Below are 16620 nucleotides of genomic sequence, written 5' to 3'. Positions count from 1 at the left end.
AATTTTCTATCACCTTCCTTTTGGTATCCACAAACTTCAGGTTCTTGATATCGTACAGTCCAATTTGCATAGGAAGGGCATGGCAAGGTGATTTCTTCTTCTTGTGAAAAGCTACTAACAACCATGTGGAGAGATGATACACAACTTCTTTCATGAATATATTATCAGTGGCATACCTCAGTAAGAGATGCGGAGACTTCTGTTTGCCAAACACCCTGAGGAAAGTGCCATCTAGTGAGGAAACCCAATATGCTATCTGTGATATTACTTCCATTGCCCCATGTGACATGCAAGGTGGCTCTTCCTCAAAGATAATATTATACAATGGAATGATGAAGTGATCAGTTAGCTTCTCCATTACTCCTTTATGGTTGCATGCTAAAAGTATCTTGCAATAAACATACATGGTAGGCCCCCATGGTGTCCAAGTGTTATAACCCTATTTTCCACTCCATTATAGTAAGAGAATCACAATATTAACTTACCTTAGTTGTTTGGATAAAATGCATCCCTTTTCACCTTTTATTTTACTTATGTGAGATTTATCTTATGATAAAAGGGTGAAATTACATAATTGAGGAATTTGTCATAATTATTTTACCAAAATATGATAATTATGAGATAACAATTATTTCATAATTGATATAATAGAGAAAAAGCTCATAATTGTTAAAAAGGTTTCTAGAGTTTGTCGTTCCCAAGGAGATCAACTTGACCCACTTGTGTATGAGTTAGATAGGGGTCCATTATTATAGAAGTTCCCTAACTTATCAAGCCCCTATGTGTCTAGATACACTCTCCTAGAGGATAGAATGATCCTCTATAATCTCACCAAGAGGAAAGGGGGGAAGATCAGGTATCCAAACTATAATGCGAGACCTCTGTTGTATTGGGAAAGGAGACCATACTACAAGCTTGAGAAGAGTATCTCCTTTGCTGGAAGGTATATTGATGTAATTTCACTTATATGGTTAATAAAAATCTATGTTCCTTCCCCTTATATTAGTTTTGAAGTAACTTATATGTGTGATTTCTAGATGTTTTGAGGTGACGATCTTCTGCGAAAGATCACTTTCGTCTCTATTCGGTTGTGTTTTTGTGCAGGCTTTGGATCAAGAGTGGATGAAATAGATCATTTTATTGGAGTGCAATGATTATTCATCAAGCCCAAAACCCTTCACGAACATGTGAGGAGGAAAGGTACTTGCTCATACTCTGTAGCATTAGAAATTGCATCGAAACTGCATGCATGGCCATCTAGATTGGGGATTGTTATTAGATTGTCTTAGATATTGTTTTTTATTGTCCAGTGATCTCAATCAAGCATGAAATCGTGAAGCAATAGCTCCTTTCATAATTCATTGCAACATAAGTGGTGCTTTCAATGAGAGCATTTTTGCTTTGTGTCCACTTTACCTCCGATTTCTATTGATTTCTCTCATGTCCTAGTTTGCTGAGTTTTCTCCAATTTTTTGACTCTTTGCGGTTATTTTCAGGGTTTATTTTATAAACATTTTTCTTTTTTCTTGGCTTGTGCGCAAGTTTTTCAAGAATTCCTAGCTTTTTTCTCTAGTCACTCCCATAGGGAGTCATCCGTGCGACTAGAGAAACCCAATTTCTTGCTTGCAGTTAGCAAAAGATTGACCGACCAAATTTAGATTCTCTTATGCATGCGACTGGGCTTCTAGCCCTAAAAAATCAATTTTTATCCTCAATTTTTTTTGTTTTTATCCTTGATCTCTCTGAGGTCCCTGTTTACTGGTTGGATCTAGTCTAGATCTGTTTTCTTTTTTCGATTTCCTTAAATTTGTTATCTTTCATTGGAAGAATATTTTTATCTTGTATTAGGCATTGATCTTCTTGTTTTTGGCTGATCTATTGGAGATATGTTGGATCTACTTTTTTTTGTTTCTATTGGCTGCTGATATTTATCATATTTGAGCAATTTATTATTCATTGGTTGGCATCTTCCGTTGCTTGTGTTATTCAAGGTTCCATTGAAGGATTCTTTGTGTGATTTTGTTGAGGACTAGTGTTCTCATTTCTAAATCTCAATTTTAGATCTATTTGGTTTCTTTTGGCGACATTTGGATCTACTCCATATATCATTTTCAGATCTTTGTGTCCTTTGTGTACTTTTGTCACTTATTTTTTAGTGATATTTTTCTTCGTTTGGTTATTTTGTCACAATTGTTGTGATTGGTTATGCAGTTGTCATCCATGAAAGTTCATTTGAGTGTGTTTTGATTGTCTTAATCTCATTTGATCTTGTCTAGGCCTTCTTGCCTCTAGGGTTTGGCATTGACCTTTGTAGAACATTGGCCTTAGTTGAGCCATTATGTTATAGCCCTAGCCTATTGACATTGCCTTCCTTCTTCCACTTTTGGCTTTCAGTTTGATCACTTTGAGTGTGTTTGTTTGTTTGGATTTGTTTTCCTAGATTTAACATTTTTGGAGTGCTTTGCATTCTTGCTTGGGAACTTTTCTTTGGTCTCTTATTGGTTACTTTGATTTTCCTTTTTGGTTTGTTTTTGGGTCATCAATCTAAAAAAAAAACTTGGGATAATTTTCATATTAGAATTTAGTGAGAGGTGCATCAATAGGCATTGGTGTGTTGTGTGGAAAATCTCTTACCCTCCTATAGTTAGAATTCATCAAACTAAAACAAAAATTTTCATATAGATGCATTAGGTTTACTAACAAAGAGTCATTCACACCATCCCAATTTCACAATGCAACCCAATTGTGTAAATAGCAAGTAGTTAAAATCAACGCAATAATTAAAATTAACTAGACTCGTCTTTTAATTTTATTGGTAGCACACCAACTCTAGCTTAGGCTAGGGTCTTGGAGATAGGAGTGTGAGTTAACTTCTCCAAGAATACAAACCACACTTAGCAACCTATGGTAGGGAGTTAAATCCATTTGCAGTAGTGTGGTATAGGAAGCCCTTCTAACAAGAGGGTTAAGCATGAGGTCACACTTGGGCTAGTCAGGGTGACATGGCCCATTTCGCTTAGTTTCGGGTGGTGCAATATAGCGGAATTTTTATTTATACAAATGGTGTTATTAGAATTTTATGTATCACTTGGGGACCACTTGGGAGGTAACTCTCAAGGGGGTTTTTGTCTTGCTCTCTGAGTTAAGTGTCCTGCCCTTGCATGTAGATTTTTCCTATGACTATACCCCCAGGTTGTGTTATTGTCAGTGGTGACAATAGTGGCATATATTTTAGGGCTCATACACAGGTGTAGGATCGAGGTCGTCTTCTCTGTACCTAGGGTAGATATTATTCATACTCTCTCAATCCTTTTGGACGGTGCCCCACTGCTAATGTAACACCCTCCTCCCACATCTACCCAAGTAACCAACCAATCAGGGTAAACATGTTACAAAGAGTTACTATGATATGATTCAACTCCCTATGTGTCAGTTAAGGAAGTGGAACCGATAGAACACAACAACAAAAACCTTCCATATCTATTGGAGAACCCCAGGAGCCATCCAAACCTTCCAGATGACTAGCTCTTGAGACAAACTAACTTTTTGCTACATTACTCCCCCAATTTCTCCCATGACATGGGCATGAGTGCGATTAGGACCCTCCAGTCACTCCCACAACATGGGTATTCTTGCGAATGGGTACTTTCCCAAGTAGTTTTGTGCCTACGACTCGAAATTCTATGCCACCTTTTCAGGCCCAGGGCTCAGGTCACTACCTAGAACTCCATGACACTTCCATAAATGAAATATAATAGTGGAATAATGATACAAATGTAATTACTTGAATAATTAATTAACTGGACCCCTACCATCCATGACAAGCATTTCATTAAACATGTCACAAATATGCATTCTACAGGTTTGAACAATAGGTTTGAGCATAGGGGTATCATACTTATCTGAGAATCACTAAGAAGCATTGGATACTCATCACAATAACTGCATTACCATCTATTAAGTCACATATTAATTGTACGTTCAATGATTAACCAAAACATGATGGAGCCATACATGTTCATTGTCATAAAAATCATTCATAACTAGCATACAACCAACAGAGATATTAGGGATATAATATCCATATAAGCCACATATAAACAAGTATATTTACCCATAAAATACCAAGGAGAAAGAAACCTCTTATTGATGATTGCATAAGCCGACCAGGTATGGGACTTCCACAAGCCACCTGACTGTAGACTAGGCTAAACCAAATATTTCTTTCATCCAATCACCCTCGTGCCATATTCCATGCATGAATGTGGGATCTCATAAAAAAATCAATCAAAAACATCCATGTCTTCCATAGGCCAAACCACCTCAACTCTCAACCAGTGATTCCACCTCATGGTCAGATATCACTAGCCATCACCAGATTGGTCTCTACCCAAGATGTCCATGGCTTTAGAGTGTTTGTTGCAACCAAGGCTACATGACTAGTAACTCAACCCAAGGCTACTGCCAGGCTCCAGAGAATTTTTCCAACCAAGGTTCCAAGGCTAGTAACTCAACCCACCAAGGGCTCTAGAGCATTTGTCCAACCAAGGCTCTAGAACTAGTAACTCAACCCAAGTTATTATAGGTCTCCAGAGCGTTTTGCCAACCAAGGGTCTAGGAACTAGTAACTCAATCCACAGGTAAAGGAACATGAGAACCAACCAAAAAAAAATGAAATGAACCCACAACACCATGGCTATCCAGGAAATGGCAAGGCTAGGAAAATCCATTGTCAATCTAGGCAATCCTCCATGCCAATAATAGATCATAACCAAGAAACCACATGCATATACCATGCATGCCAAAACTAGTGAGGAAAACATACTTGCAACTTGAAACATGAAAGTAAAACTCGTTGTAGCTACTAATCCCAATGTCCTCTTGTGCTTTACTCCTCTTCCTTTGCCTTCTTGGTCCAAAAATCCAAGTATGCCACACTCCTCCAAGAGTGCTCCAAGAAAAATCTAAGTGTCGAAGAGTATGAGAGAGAATAGAGAGAGAGAGCTCCAAAACTAAACTAACAAAAGGCTACAAACTAATCCTCATAAGACTTTTTATCAACGAGGCCTCTGTTTTCTTCATTTTCCATTATTTTCCTTCATTTTCCTTCATTTTCCTCCTCACATGAAACCTATGACCTTTCAACTTCCTTTTCTCCTAATTTACATTCTTTTCATAAATAAAATTCCAATAAATGTTTCATGTCTTTTCAAAGCCTTATCCATTTCCCTTTCCAATTTCCTTAGCAATTAATTAACCACAAGTGATCCCCATCGCTGTGTTTTTGCCCAACATTCAGCTTATAATACATGTCCCATGACCAAGGCCTTATTTTAGTACATGGATTTTTAACCAGGGCCGTTACGGAACCCTCCCCCTTGGGGGAACACTGTCCTCGGTGTTCAACAACACCTACAACAAGCAAGACCATTGTAAGAAAAACATACTGCCCATGGAGCTTTATAACTCATTGCAGTATTTACAATGATTCACCTATTGAGAAGTAAACCAACATGACAACTTGACAAATATAACATCATAATGAAATGACATACATACCGCTTATTGGAGCTTTATAACATAGCTCATGGCAGTATTTACATCCACATACATATGTACATATGACAAAACATCATTCTAAACACATACCAAAACAAATACCAAAACATTCACTCAACCAACGAATAGAGAAGGATACATAGCCTGCATCTAATCTACCATCTCCCATGTAGATTCATCAGGCCCAAAGTGCTTCCATTGTACTTTAGTCAGCTCGATTGCTCGATTCCGAAGAATGAGCATATTTCTTTGCAATATACACTGAGCTTCCAACTGAAATTCTCCTTCTGGTTCCACCTGCAATACGGAAAATCCAATCACATGATCAACATCTTTAATATACGTTTTCAGCAATGACACATGGAAAACATCACAGACTATCATTGTCAGAGGCAGTGCAAGTTGATAGGATATTGGGCCAATCCTCTCAAGAATCCTGAAAGGTACAAAAAACAGAGGTTCTAGCTTGGCACATGATCCAATCCTTAGGGATCTCTTCTTTGGTTTTATGTGGAAGTACACCTCCTCTCCAACCTAAAACTCCTTAAACAACATGTTCTGATTTGCATAGATCTTCTGCCTATCATGTGTTGCTTTCATGTTATTCTTGATTACCTACATTTCATGTTCCATTTCTTCCAACATGTCCAATAAAATCAACACCCTGTTAAATGGATCACTCCAATTGATGGGAGTATTGCAACTCTGCCCATACAATGCCTCAGACATACTCATTCTCAAAGATTTCGGATACCCATTATTGTAAGGAAACTCTACCAGTGGAAGATACTCTTCCCACTTCCACTGCTGATGCATCACATACATGCTCAAAATTTCCTAGAATATCTCGTTGACCCTCTTTGTCTATCCATCTATCTGCATATGATAAGTTGTATTGAAGGCCAACTATGTACCTCGACCCGTAAACAACTCCTTCCAAAACCTAGAAGTAAACTTAGCATCCTTGTCTGACACAATCTTCTACGAAACACCATGCAATCTCACCACATTTCTGATGAAAACTTGTGCTACATCATTCACTAAGTATGTATACTTCACTAGAATGAAGTGCATTACCTTCGTCAACCTGTCCACCACAACCATGATGGAATCATGCTGCCTAGATGTCCTTGGAAAACCTGTGATCAAATCCATGGAAATGACCTCCCATTTCCACTATAGAATCAGAATCGGATGTATTAGTCCACCTGGATGCTTACACTCTGCCTTCACCTGTTGAAAATATTAGAACCTAGCCACAAACTCTACCACATATCTCTTCAAATTCATCTAATATTAAAAAAATTTCATTGTTGTCTGTGTCTTCTGATAACCTAGGTTACTTGAATATGGTTTTGCATGAAACTCCCTCGAGATCCCCTTCTTGAGGTCAATGTTGTCTAACACATATATCCTATCTCTAAACTTGACCAATCCATCTACCGTGAGATAGTAGTCCACATCCTGTGCACCTACACCTGTACCTATACCACTACTTTTAACCGTACTTATACTTGTACCATTACCTATACCTGTACTTGTACTCTACTACAATCTATGCCTAAGCTCCATATAACTAACATCTTTTTGACTTGCATGCAAGATCCTATCGTATATATCTATCCCATAGGAGCTCATAGCTACTATATGATTCACTTGTATCTTCTTGCTAAGAGAATTTGCAACCTTGTTCCTTTTACCTTTAATATACTTGTTGCCAAAGTCAAACTCACTGATCATGTCCAACCATCTAGCTTTCCTGGAATTCAGATTCGGTTGGTTAAATAGATATTGCAATCTACTGTGATCACTCATCAATACAAATCCTTTGCTAAGAAGATAGTGCCTCCACATTTTCAATGCATGGATGATCGCTGCCAACTCAAGATCATCTGTCAGATAGTTCTGCTTATGCTCATTCAGTTTCCATGACTCATAACACAATACTTGTCCTTCCTACAGAAGGAATCCACCAAGCCCTCTCTTGAAAGCATCTATACATACCACAAATTCTTTGTCTGGATCTGTGATCTGTAACACTAAAGCATGTGTTAATAGTTTCTTTAACTGCTCAAAACTGGCTACACATTCCTCTGTCCATTCAAATCTCTTTCCTTTCCTTTGCAATTATGTGATGGGATAAGAAATCTATCAGAAGTTCTTGATGAACCTCATGTAATACTGTGATAACCCCATGAAGGAACTTACCTCATCCACATTGCTAGGGTCTTCCCACTCCATGACAGCTCTTACCTTTTCTAGATCCACAACTATGCTTTCTTTGGAAACCACATGTCTCGACTAATGTGCCTCAGTCTAAAAGAAATTGCACTTGCTGAGCTTAACATACAACTGATGCTCTCTCAGCAATCTCAATACTACTGCCAAGTGTTCAACATGCCCTTTTTTAGAATATACCAATATATCATCAATGAACACAATAACAAACTTGTCCAAATAAGGACACAACACATTATTCATCAAGCACATAAAAGTAGCTGGAGTATTAGTCAAACGAAATGGAACTAAAACAAACTCATAATGTTTGTACCTGATCCAGAAATTTGTCTTGTGAATGCCATCTTATTTAATGCGTACCTGATGATATCCGAATATCAGATCAATCTTCAAGAACATTATTGCTCCCTTCAACTGATCAAACAAATCATCAATCCTCGACAACATATACCTGTTCTTAATGGTCACTTTGTGCAGCTGCCTGTAATCAATGCACAACCTAAGAGTACCATACTTTTTCTTCACAAACAGTACCAGTGCACCCCATGGTGATACACTTGGTCTAATGTATCCCTTGTCAAGCATTTCTTTCAACTACAAATTCAAATCTACCAACTTCGGTGTTCTCATCCTATAAGGTGCCTTATATGCTGGTGTTGCCCTTGGTACCAACTCAATGGAAAATTATAATTTGTTATGAGGTGGAAACTCTGAAAGATCTACAGGAAATACATTCTGAAACTATTGTAGAACCAGGTACCTGCTCAAAAAATATCCATCCTCAACTTCCTTACCTTTGTCACTAGAAATATTCACTGCAAATAACACACACCATTTCCCGCCACTACGCTTCGCCTGCATAGTTGTCACCATTCTAATGATGTTTCCTTCTTCTTACCCTACAATACTCTCTATTCTCCATTATCATACAAGCACTCAATAGATTTTTTCATAACATTCCACCTTGGTCCTATGAAGATACAAGTAGTCCATACCCAACAACATATTGTATGATCCCAACGATAATGCATTCAAATGTGATGAGGTAGGCATACCATTCAAATAAAATGCACAAGCTCTTATCCAATGATGAACTCACTTCTTTGTACCTATAACCAACTGCACTAACCAAGATTTTGCATGTACTTATTTATTCAAACCACACTTATCCACCAGGTTAAGATTAACATAACTATAATTAGATCCAGGGTCAACCAAAATAGAAACAACTTGACCACAAAGCTTACCTTCCATCTCGATAATAGACACCTGGTGGTTTTCATGCTTGCTATCTAGCCTTGCATAGATCCTAATAATACTCTTTCCAACATCTCCCATTGTATGTGCCTCCTAAGCATTGTAGAATTGCGTTCTACCACCCTAATGTTGTGGACAATCTCTCCTATGATTCTCTCCTCCACAAGTCCAACACTGCACCAAATCCCTATTTTCATTGTCACCATGAGCTAATTTAGGTTGATTGATTAGTTATTTAGATGATCACTGAGAGTGGTTGAAGTCACACTTCCAAAATTTGACCTTCCACTAGTTCCTCCATCAGTTAGAACTACTTTAACTGAACATAACTCAATTTAACTAAATTAAATTGCTACAACTTAAATTAACTCAACCTAGGCTCCCAAAATTTAGGAATCACTACACATAATGGAAATTCATACCCCTAACTTGAACTAACTGAGCTAGACTCCTATTTTTTAGGAAAAAACTCAAGTTAACTCCTCCAAGTTGTCTGCTGATGTGGAATTTCAAATTTCCTCAATTTGATTAAGGAAAAATCAAAATTGTGACTTTATTGTTGCATTTTCATCAAATATGTTTACGATCTATAGAGAATGAGACTAATTGAGGACAGTGAGCCAACTCTTCCCCCCTGTCTGAGCTCCAAGGGTGAGGGATTGAAATGTAGGGCTTCAAGGGTTGAGGGATATCTGGACAATAGGATATCATCCGTATATGTTACCCATACAGTCGAAGATGTTTGTCCCCTATCTTGGTATATGCATAGTATATCCTATTTGGCATCATACCCACAAGTTGGACTTGTTGGGAATATCGCTCCTCGTCTGGCCAATGGGTTGAGAGAGCGCTTGGAGGTGTACAACCCAAGATGATTATGATGCAGTTGTTCTACCACATGACTCCTTGGGGTTATTTCTAGGAAGATCAACAAACCATAGGATTGTTGTTATCCTTACCTCGTATAGAAAGTGGTATCTCACCCATTGATTTCATAATGGTATGGTTGTGATCCTTTCTTGGTAAGTTGTATCTTGTCTATTGCTCGATGAGATGACTTGGTGTGAGAGTGTCCCATAATACCTTCCCCACTATCATAGACATGAGGTGAGAGTGTCCCATAGGACATTCCTCATTGTCATTGGATTTCAGGTTGAGATGTTCTCCCCAATGTGGTTCCAGATTAAATAGGGATCCCTGAAGATAATCTCTCTGATGTTTCCTGGGTAGTAGTATTAGATTCCCCGATGGCAGTGAATAGAGGGTGGTAGCTTACACTCCCATCCAATGTCAAATTATTCTTCTTTTAGATTCAAGAATGTTCAACATATGAGTAGAGACAATCAAGAGATAAGCAGGGATAATAAAAGATGAGCAGAAATGAGTAGTGACGACATTTGATGATGAGATACTTGAGATAGGATATGATTTGATGATAGGATATTTGCGATGATTACATGATGTAGTTGTAATTTCTCCCTAGCTAAGAAGGAGTGTTAATTTGGAATCCTAGTGACAAATTCTAATCATGGGACTAGATTCCTCTTTTCGAGGGGACCAATTTTGAATATTGAAGCTCTCAATTTGGACAAGGGAAAGTGTATTTTTTAGGAAAATCCCACATGTGCACAAAAAGACAATTCAACGCAAAAGACAAATTGGACACCCATAGATGGATAAATATAGATCAATTGACCCTCATTTGGACATAATCATGGTTGTTGTTATTCCATGAGTATGAATTCGAGGTGATTGTAAAGTCAAGACAGTTGAATGTAGGACCAAACCATCTGTCGTGGATTGAGAAAGGAGAGGAGCCTACTAATTTGGAGGAATGGTTTCCTGATGCGTAGCTTTTTGTGGTGCGTGTAGCAGATAACCACTTTGCAGATATTATTCACTTTTTGACTACAGGAATGGCACCAGAGGGGTATACAAGTCAACAGAAGAAGCAACTAGTAGTGTGTGTGGTGGATTTCTAAGTGATTGTAGGACATTTGTATAAGATGGGTGCAGACGAGATATTGCGAAGGTATGTGCCAAATTTCGAACGGAGTAGCATCCTCGTTGAAGCTCATGGAGTAACTGCAGGGGGAAATTATGCAGGAAAAGAAATAGCGCAAAATATTTGGTGCGCAGGCTTATGGTGGCCTACGCTACATAAAGATTCTAAAGCATATTGTAGGGCATGTGATGCATGTCAACAAGCGGGCAGACTGTCGCGAAGGGACGAGCTTCCACTAAATCCTCAAGTCTTGTTGTATCCATTTGAAAAATGGGCAATTGATTTCATTGGGCCCATTCAGCCCCCAGGAAAGAAGACAGGTGTGCGCTACATCATCACCGCGACATAGTATCTAACCAGATGGGTGCAGGCACAGTCGGTGAAGTATTGTACAGGAGCTATAGCAGCAAAGTTCTTGTTTGAGTATGTGTTAACCGGATTTGGTTGCCCAAAAGTGTTGATGAGTGATCTGGGTATGCACTTCATAAATGAAACAATCAGCGGGTTGACTGAAGAGTTCCAGGTTTATCACCAGAAGAGCACACTGTATCATCCTTAGGTTAATGGAACAGTTGAAGCCTTTAATGAGATTTTTGAGAACGTTTTAACTAAGATTTTTAACACGCAAGGAAATTATTGGGATGTATGCGTAGCTGTAGTACTATGGGCATACAGGACTACTTAAAAAACGCTGATGGGAAAGACACCTTTTAGATTGGTCTATGGCGTAGAAGTTGTGATGCCTATGGAATACATCATGCATAGTCTATGCATAGTAGCTTTCACATGTATGGAAGATCATGAAGCCTTGGAAGAAAGGCTCGTGCAGTTAATGGAGCTTGAAGAAGAAAGATTCTTGGTTGGATTCCATCAGCAAGTACAAAAGGAGCGCAAAAAAGCATGGCATGATCAACACAACAAGCTGCACACATTCAAGGTAAATAATTTGGTATTGTTATATGATAGCAAGTTCACTAAGTTTCCAGGAAAATTTCAGATGCACTGGCTTGGGCCATATGTTATCAAAGAGATTACAGATGGAGGCACAGTTCAGCTCGCGAAGCTGAATGGAGAACCTTTTCCAGGAAGGGTGAATGGAAGCTGATTAAAGCCATATACAAGGGGATCCGTCTCAATGACTATATGACAGCAGGACAGTCCTAGTGCTCCAGGCAGCTGTAAGGGAGCGCGGGACTATAAACTACACTACTAGGATTAGAGGACTCCATAGCGAGTGGGCTGCGTGGGAAATGGTGAAGTTATAGTATAAGAAGTTGCACGAGGGGAGTTGTGCTATGAGGGTAGGTGTCACGCAGCATAATAGGAAAGTGACCATTGGAGTCACTATTCATGATTTGACAGACAGAATATGGTTAAGGGGAGCGGGCTGGTAGTATTTAAGTCCAAAATCTTTGAAGATTTGCTTCCAAAACAACTTTACTAATCGAATTTTGGGGGGAACGGATGGATTTGAATTAAAAAACCCCTATAAATTACGCATTCCAGTCCAACAGAGAACACTTTGCACAATTAGAGTTTTGAGTTGTGTTGTCTGTTGCTTATGAATTGCTCGTTCTTTTAGGATTTGGTCATGAGCCCTGCATCTACCAATTTATGAGCGTTGAACCAGAAGTTTGTCCTTGAAACCATGTTAGGTCCAAGCCCTAATGAGACAATGAGCACTGGGGGAGATGTCACGTTAGAAGGAGGTGCACCAAAGGTTGTGATTATGGAAGCTCCAACTCCTATGCCTACGACATCAAGGTTGTCGAGGCTGAAGCATACATCTATTAGAGAAACCCAGAAGCCGAAAAAGGACAAGTAGAAGAAGTTGGTGTCGGTGTGCGAGTCACCCAGAAAACATTATGCCACTCAAAAGCAGAAGAAAGACAAACATCCCGAGAAGGCTGTTGATTTTGAGGCCGAAGAAGGATAGGGCACAGAGGATATAGACGCTAAGGGAATGGAGCCCGTGTCAAAGTTGTTGGACTTTATTCCTCCGCGCAAGGGGGAAACAAAGGTCACCAAGGACCCAGACTCAGATAAGTTTGTCATCTCTACGCCCCTGTTGCCGGAGCAGGTCCCCTTTGAAGGTCCATGCCTTGCGCGGATCCCCTTACTGAAGATGGAAGATTGGGACCTGGTAGACCATGAGAGGTTCCCGCACCTAGCAACCGCAAATTATATGAAGCATGTTTACTACTCAGATTCAGGTGTCACCGAGTTAGAGATGGTGGAATGGATCTGCGGAGTGGAGAATTATAGGTTGTTGAACCTGTTGTGGGTGCCCCACTATCACCGCACCACTATCAATACCACCTGTTTGCAACAATTACTTACTCTCGTGCATGATGGGTGCTTATGGCTTGGAGGGCATTAACCCCTCACTGACATTCTTATCCACAGGATCATGCACCTACTGCATGAGGGCTTGAGTTTGGCCAAGGAGTTTGGCAGAAATACAAAAGAGAAATATTTGGTGGATAAAATGAAAATGGAGTTTGCGCTTGTGAAAAAGCCACGCGGATATTCAATCACATCTATCAACAATCCCACGGTGAAAATTTCCACACAAATCCTAGCAAGAAAGGTAAGAGGAAGTGTCACGCGAACGAAGTTCTGGTGCCTATGGTAACGTTAGCTACACAATGCGTGAAGGGTGTACAATTTAATTGGTCAAGGTACCTATGCAGTGAATTCCTCGTGAATTTTCGTGAGGTCCAGGATGAGACCAAACCATTCCACTATGTGTGGTTGCTTCTATCCATTATGTTGGTCGTATGGGAGCTGCCGGAGGACAACCGGTTTCCTTTGTTGAAGGAAGGATTGCTGGAGGCCGGGAAGTTTGCCTCCTTATGGCCAACGAAGGGCCCCATGCAGGTTACCGAAACAAATATATTCTAGGTGTTGATGGAAATGAGTCTTTGCATGGCCATAAACTAGTGGCCAAGGTTGTCCCCACCCTTGTATGAGCAGTTGCCAGCATATGTCATGTTTAAAGCTGACTTCCACCACGTCTACATTCAGGGCACAAGGACCCACAGCAGAAATGGTATGATTTATCATACTTGGTCACAAATCATGACATTCAAAAGGTGATCAAGCACTGGCTAGTAGAGTGGTACGCCCTATCAGATTTGAATGCCAGAACCAGTCAGGTCACGCGGTGGAAGAAGGAAGCTATTGAGAAGGCTCAGATGGAAAAGGAGTGTGTTGCTAAGGAGCAATCTGAGCAGGAGCAATTCGATTCATAGAGAAGTGATAAATCCCCTACGCCCGTGATGGAGGAGGAGGAACATTATGAATAGGGCGGTGGAGGAGATGAGGGGTAGAGAACCCCATTTCAAATAAGAAAGCACAGACAGAAGCAGCAGGAGGGTCCTCATGAAAAGAAAAAATTAGATAAGGCGTAGATTGATCCCATGGTCTTAACGGAGGTCGATCTCGACGAGATCGACGACAAAATCCGGGACACTACTGCGGAAGTGTTGCAATAGTTCGAGCAACGGTACATGCAGACACTGGGGAGCATCCAGAAGGATCTACACAAGCTACAAATCTAGGCCAACATGATATAGGTGGGCGCAGGGCAAGCAAGTGCCACACAAGTGAGACTGGCACCAGGGATGAGTCAAGCTGCAGAATTGGTTAGGACATTAGACCTTCGCACAGTTGTTTTATCAGAAGTGTCCCTAGGAGCAAAATCGACCGTTTACCAAATTATCGTAAGTACCCTTAAGGATATCGTGCTAAACATTGTAGCACTCTCCAATGAATTTCTCCATGCACTGTAGCTAGGAGTAACGAATGAATTGAGAGATCGAGAGCAGCGCACTCTCAATTTGATAAGTGAATACCGAATGAAAAAATGAATAGACGTTCACCGATAAAATGCAGGCTTTGAAGGAGAAGGATAATGTCCAGGCACAGAGCTCCAAGCTGGAGGTGTTGTTGCTGAGGCATGCAGAACAGTGTCAGAGTTGCACATCCTAGAGGACACACAACTGGAAGCCAAGATCCGGAAGTTAGCTACAGGACTGCGCGTGGCCAAGGCGGAAGTTAGGCGAGTTCAATTCGAAATCAATATAAAGATCATAGAGCTGCAGCTTAAATTAGAGCCCACAACTCTACCCAAAGTCACAGAGCAACGAGGAGCTGCCATCAAGGAAGGGATGGCCACTTTAGATGCAGTCACTGACTGCACGACCTTGTTTGAATAGGCGATGGAGTTGGTAACGACTCTACAGAAATAACCAAACCTGCAGATATCGAACACAGAGATCCGTGAGGTCCAGAAGTAGTACAATAAGGTTAGGGTGACGACGTGCTCAATTGCTACAACATAACACCTCACCAAGTTGCAGGAGGGGAAGCAGCTCCTTGCGTAGGTAGAAGCAGCCCAAAAGAAGGAGGTCATGCTTAAGGCCATGTTGGGACCTTGGCTAGAAGAAGCTTACCAGGTCTCAACCAACATTCAGGAGAAGCTAACAAGCTTGCATAAAACACATCAAAATATCAAGTTGGCCACAAAAGGACCAGCTATAGAGCATCTCGTAGAAGAGGTTAAGTAGGCAGCTACGCAGAGTGCTGCCGAGGTTGCAGTTGTGCAGGTGGACTTGGGGGATCCTCGCAACAATATCACCATGCCAACTGAGTTACTCAAGGGCAAGTAACAACCTTTGTGTTTGGAACCTGTTGGGATGGGGTCCCCTGGGTTAGTTTTGGGGTTAAAAACCCAAGTTTTTATGTAAATTTTGATAAAAAGATGTAAAGTCTCTACAAACTATGGATGCGGACAACGTATATAGTTAGAAGTCAAAAGGGGTTTTATCCCCTTGGTTATGTAAAGTAAAGTTGGTTTTGAGATCCACCCATGGTCTATGGACCGTGGGATTGTATGTAAAAAGCTATAAACATGTGTGTCTTAGATAGTCTAAGGCAGATTAAGATGGATTTTGATGTCTACATCTGAGGAAAAGGGCAAGTAAACAGTGGGTAGATAGAGGAGAAAAGGCTCTGAAGTTGAGTGCGTGGAGGCCTAGAGTAGAGTCTGCAGTTGAGTGCGTAGACCCCTATAGCTGAGTGCGCAGGGAAGTTTTGAGTCTGTAACCTCATATTGAAGATCAATAAAGAATATTGTTGAAGAAATTCATGTGTTTATCTGTTTACTTTTTTTTTTATGTCTGCAATATATGTTATGATTGAATAATGTCTTTATGAAATAATGATGTATTAATGCGCGACTCCATTGGAAGGTACTTACTCAAAGATTATAATATGTTTGGTTATGTTTATTAAGCACTTAAATAGATCTGTGTGAACTCAAATTTAGGGCTATTTTATGGTGCACGTAAGTGGATGATTCATCAGTTAAGGGTCCACAAAGACCTATCGTATACCTTTGTGGAGGTCTAGAGTGTTGGGTGTGGAGCCTGATTATATTCTTTATTTAGAGGTATCTCCACATTGGACCACAGTTCGTAATGTGGCGGCAACACCACCCGTAAAATGTACACTGCAAGGGGGGTCCAGGGAGGTGGTTACGATCTTTGGGAGCCCCA

Source organism: Pinus tabuliformis, chromosome 2_2 (assembly GCF_031772625.1).
Source record: "Pinus tabuliformis cultivar Carrire ecotype Pingquan chromosome 2_2, CPIR1, whole genome shotgun sequence".
In the NCBI taxonomy this organism is placed as follows: Eukaryota; Viridiplantae; Streptophyta; class Pinopsida; order Pinales; family Pinaceae; genus Pinus; species Pinus tabuliformis.
The sequence above is the reverse complement of the archived record's forward strand: the minus strand, read 5'-3'. Positions refer to the sequence as shown.